The sequence below is a fragment of the Seriola aureovittata genome, chromosome 8 (assembly GCF_021018895.1).
Source record: "Seriola aureovittata isolate HTS-2021-v1 ecotype China chromosome 8, ASM2101889v1, whole genome shotgun sequence".
Lineage (NCBI taxonomy): Eukaryota > Metazoa > Chordata > Actinopteri > Carangiformes > Carangidae > Seriola > Seriola aureovittata.
This window is the reverse complement of record NC_079371.1, coordinates 18,734,120-18,740,126: the sequence shown is the minus strand read 5'-3', so window position 1 is coordinate 18,740,126 and position 6,007 is coordinate 18,734,120.

Here is a 6,007-nt window from a genome sequence, read left to right as displayed (position 1 = left end):
ACAGAGACGGCCGTGAAAGGGAAAGGAATATGTTTGGGTTGCAAATTAGCCAAAACATTGGCTGTGACCCTTGATGGGGTGTGAGAAAAAAAGACAAAAAAAAAAAAAAAAAAAAACTTCCTGTAGAGGTGATGATGATGATATCCCAAGGCCTTCATTACAAAGAGCAAAGGTTCAGGGGGAGAAACCCAGAAAGTTTGAGAACACTCTGACTATAAATAAGTGTTCTTCTTACTGATATCCACCTCTTATCTGACAATGTAAATGTTTGTCTATGAAAGAAAACATCAGTAGTGACGATGTGTCTGTGATGAAAGGCTCATTCATTACCTCACAAGCTTCCTCAGAGAAGCTGTCGCTTTGGTGACATATGTGCATCCCCCGCCCCCCACCAGCCCACCCGTCTTTGTGTCTTTAGATTTCCTGTTGTCAGGAGGGAGGTTGGCAGGAGTGTGTGTTCGTGTCTGTGTGTGTGTGTGTGTGTGTGTGAAAGTCGTTAGGCATCTTTTATAATCTGATGAGGGTGCTTTGGAGGGGGGGGGGGGGGTCTGGGTCTGGGACATTAAAGCCTTGTGATTTTAAGAGTGCATGTGTGCGAAGTGATCTGTATGTGGTGTGAGACAATGTCAAGAAGCGCTCAGAATGAAGCTCAATCCTGAAACAAGGCTGTTTGTTCATCTTGACTGATTTTTGTAAAGACCAACATTCAATCTTAAATCAGATTGTTTTTATCCCTGTCTTATCATATCCTCACATTTTCAATATGTGTGAGACAGTACTAACTATAACGTCATTTGCCAGTTTCACTATGTTGTCAATTGGCCGTTCCATTTGGCAGCTAAGCTCTGATCCAACTTCAAAGTCATTTTAATTAACACAGTCCTAAAGAAACAAAGATTATATAACGTGTGAGACACTGCTGCCATGACAGGAAGAGAGAAAATCCCACCCCTCCCTAATACATCATCTAGTCTGGATCAAATCTGTGGCAGCTTGTGGTGTTCTCTTAGTTTCCTGTTCCTTTCACACCAGTTATGTGTAACAGACTGACATTTGCATTGAATTCTCTCACACATACAGAATAATCTACCAGGTTAAAGTCCTTTTCTTATTTGGACCTTCAAGTTCAATTAAGCAAGGTTGTTGATATTAACATGGAATCAGATAATACTCCCTGCAATGTGAAAGATTTGCTAGTAACATACTGCTACTATCTAACCGTCATAGCAGTGCCACAGCACTTGATCAGTGTATTGGGAATCATTGGGCAATGTTGTACATTGATTACCAAAGATGGTTTTTTGTTTCACGATGTAATCCACTTATTTGTAGACTGGTAACAATTGTGGCCATAGGGTTTACATTTGGCTCTACAGATGGGTTTGCTTGATCACAAAGCACACATTTGTCTAGCATTACTGAAAAGGAAAAAAAATTTTTTTTTTTTTTTTGTGTTTTTTCCCTTATTCATGTTGTTTTCATATTATCAAACAAAAACATGTGGGCCATCATGTGTCCTGTGATGTGTTAATAGGACAGAGTTTCCTAAATCTGAGTCATAAAAACCTGATGAGTCGATTGTCAGTCAATATATCAAGACTCATTGCAGTGGGTTTCTTCTGAGTCTTCTCTCTGCCTCTGCATTCCAGTCAAAATTAAAATTGAAACTGTCAGATGTCCGAGGAGGGGGATTTGTTTTTCTAATCAATTTCATACCTCAGGAATGCATCACACCAGCTGTCTTTTCAAGTCACTCTGACGGAAAAAATAATACCGAACATCTAATCACCGTCAATGAGGAAAAGGTTACAGAGGGACATGACCACATACCTGCATAATTTAACCTGACTTCCTCTGGGAACGTGACTGTTGGTCTGATTACTGGGGGTTGCTGAGTAATTACCTCTCACACTTCATCGTACCTTGAAACTAGATTAAGTCTCTCTCTCTCACACACACACACACACACAACCACACACATCCTTTCTGACACACAGACACGATATCCTGGGTGAGAAGATTTAGTCCACACTTTGATGTCATGGCAGAATACTCACCTGCAGTAAATCTGTAAGAGGATTATGACTGTGATGGGGAGGCATCTGTAACGTCCCGTGGCTGAAGTATTGTAGTGGCTTGTTCTAACCCTTGCATGAACACAGAGTGCACCAGACACACTCACTGGGTTTGTGCCGGATGCCACATCTCATATGGGCATTGTCAAAAACAGAGTCAACATGGAACTTTATTGTAAAGACAGCGATGGTGATTTATGTGATAAGCTCTTTTGCTTCACTGCTGATAAAGAAACCGCTCCTATATCAAGCCTTCTGTATTCAGGACATTCCAGAGCAAAACTCTACCAGAAACCCTGCGAAAGAGGCCAGGACAAGCTGCTGTTGCGTGACAGGAGCCGAGATAAGGTCAGATCTGCGACATGATAGGCAAAGATTTGTACAGCCCAAGGAATGTCAGGACATTATGTATAGCTGTAGTGAAGTGGCTTTTCCTTGCCAGCAGGGCTCCCCTTCCTTTAACAACCCTGTCTGGAATGTCAGACAACAGTGGAAGAGAAACTGTGTTGGCTCTGAAGGTGTGCACTGCTGGCGGACAGGTCATATCATCCAGGGCATCTCCAAAGATGTTTTATGACGTTGATCTCTCATTATTTTCATTGCAGTTCCACCTAGATAAGAGAGTTCTGCTACTATAAAAGTGAGGCATCAATTCTCTAACTCACTTTGCTGTAAATAATCAGAAGTAACAACTTCTGCATATTGGCCGGTAACAACACTCTTCATAAAAATCATCAGATGTTTGAATGATAGCCAGAAGTAAGACACATATCAATCCCCCTAGAGCCTCATTCACCCCGCTGACTCTGAACAGAGCCTGTATTTTTCCACTGACTGGAGGTACGGGTTGTGTTCACAAGCAGAAGTGAGATCCTGTGTGGAGTATTCGAGGAATGTCTGGCATCCTGTCTTCTACCCCAACTGCAGCTCTGAGCATATGATGTCACACCCAAAGAACATATATATGAGCAGATAGAAATCACAAAGTTGCAGGCAGATGTGTTTGGCTGCTAAACTGTATAACATCTGTACTAATATTTGTTTTGATTAAGAAGAGTTTGGCTATAATGAGGGCATCTGTGCAGACTCATTCAGCAAGCAAGGCAAGTTTATCCGGGTTGTGTCAGTGAACCGCGACCTGAAAACGTCATAAACTGCTACCACAAAACCAAATGCTTGCACGCTGTGGTCAAACCCAAGGCAGAAGCTACATATCTCTGATGCAAATAGAGATTATTGACAGTGACGAAAACAACAAACAAGATGAAGAATCTTCCTCATTTGGTGCTAAAGTAATGCAGTAATATTAGAAGCATCATGCATGAATAAATCATTTGAGGACCAGGGGCAAAAGTAAGCATGGGACATGCTGACTCTAAACACTGACCCTTCAGTTTGTATGGATACAAAGGCTGGCTTACAAGCTGCAGCACATCCCACATGACTGAGAAATGATTATGGTCTGACTGGTGGCACTTGCAACATTACAGCAGTTATTTATGAACAAAAAAAAGCTTTAAAAAGACTAAGTATTATAGTGAAGGGAACTGAAGCAGCTTGATAATAAAATACTTTCGTCATATAGTAAGAGGAAGGATGTTTGTTGATAAGCTGTTTAGCTAAATGTGTCCGTCTTCATTGAGGAATGTGATCTTCCTGTGGTATTAGTGACGACCAAGCTCCGGGACACAGCAACAAGCTGCAGCTGTCCCAGTTTAACAGACAACATGTGTGTGACGTATGTGTATTGTCAGTAACGTATTTCCTGATTTCACAAATCTGCATTTCACATGTTCCCTTACACTGATGCCTTGCATTTATTCTGTACTTTTACTTCAATAGTTTGACACAACATGTTCTTGTGCGAAAATGTAGACCATCATTTTTCTGTTGATGTTCGACTGGTGAAGGTTTGCTGTGGTGACAAAAGAGAGGATCTCCTTAAAATGTATGATTGATTTATGAAATCTGTGTATATGGATATACTGAGCTGTGTAGTTTAGCAGTGATGTGCAGGGAACTACAGTTGCAGACTGGAGTTTCAGGAGTTAACCTATGACAGCAGGCTCAAGTGAATGGATCAAATGTGTTTTGAACACACAGTCAGTCAAGCGCATCACATTCGGACACATCCTGTGGAAGGATTCCTCACACTGAGCAACGTCTCCTTCCAAGTTCACTGAGTGAGAGCGCCATCTTATGGAAGACACTGTGTGTTACCAATGACATAAATATCTTCCATAATGGGAATGAACAGAAAGTACAGTCTGCACAAAAGTTCTCTCATTTAGAAGCATTCTGGCTGTTTCACTCAGGCAGCAATGCAACAGTCCAGTTTGATTACACAATCAATTTTTTATATTGACTTCATCACCGAGTGGCCAGAAACCTGTAGGTGGATCAATTCTCAGTATCTTTGTTGGAGCTGAACAGGTTGTGAAATGATCAGTGTGAGTGTGGAAAAATCAACAGCCTGCAGTCAAACACAGATACACATTTCAGGAGTGGGACCAGGGGATGTTAGGTTGACCTCATGGTCTTTCTGCTAATGTTTTCATATCAGCTATTCAGATTTAAACTAAAATACCCTGAGCCAATAGATGAAAACTGCTGAGCTGAGCTGGATAATTAGAGAGACAGGATAGACCGCTATTGGTCAGACTCCACTGATTCTGATTCAAACTGATGACTTTTGACCAGTACTGTTAATAAATAACACTGCTGATGGAAGGGCTGCAACCAGCATTTTAGAGGGAAATGTAACCACTTGAGTAATCTATAGGCCTATTCATTGACACATAAGAAAAGAAGTTAATGATCAACTGCAACATTGGTGTTTTTTTCTGCTGAATAAATGCTGATAACATTTAGATTAAAAGTTTTAATGTAATGAGCAATAGACCATTTTCATCTTCCATGACAGAGCAGAAAAGGCTCAGATGTTTTTAATAACACTGATAATGGCTGCATTCCTTGCAGACATATCAACTGGAGGGCCAGACTATTGTGGCTTCACACTTATGGCTTACTGGGACGCAGGGCCATTATATTTATTATTTACAAGTCAAAATGTCTGAAAGCACAGTTTAATCCTGACACGTCTTTTTGGGGATACTTGCAGTGGGCTGTTTGACTCCTTTAAAACAATAGGCCTGTTTCACAGCAGACAAAGCACAGGTGTTACTAATAACATTAACGATAGCTGTTGTAGTCAAGTGTCTGTGACAGTGAGCCAGCATGCACAACACTGGTGGAATGTAACTCAACACTTTTAGCCTACTCAAGTACTTGAGGTACTTTTAGCCTTCATTTTATTCTTTGCAGCATGGGTAATTTCAGTATGAAATATTGTATTTTATTACATTAATTCGAGAGCTGTAAGGTACAAAACATATGATTACTTCATAAATGTAATTCATTAGTATTGATAAAAATACTAGCTCCTCCTTGAGTTGCTACAACGTTAAAATTTTGGCTAATAAAACATTTACTTAATTATCTCACAACTAATGGGTAGCAATTCTTCATTATGAGTACTCTTACTCTCGCTATTTTTAGTATACTTTTCATTAAATACTTATGTACTTTTACTCAACTAGCCTATATTGAATGCAGTACTTTTAGCGTAGTGATAGAGTAATAGAGGTATTGCCACTTTAACTTAAGTAAAGCATCTGAGAAACTCTTCCTTCACTGATTCATAATTTCAACATTTTCATTGGATGCAAAATAAGTAAACGCCCTTGAGTGCAGGATGAGTCATCAAAAGTTTGAATCCGTTTTACAGGAAGAGAAAATACATGGATTTTTAAACATATATTTGGCATATATCACGAGATAAATGAGCAATTAACACGAGGACACAGGATTAAAACAGGGGAAATTTATTTTTCATTTCAATCTTATTATTTACTACTGCCTTTTTAAGAAGT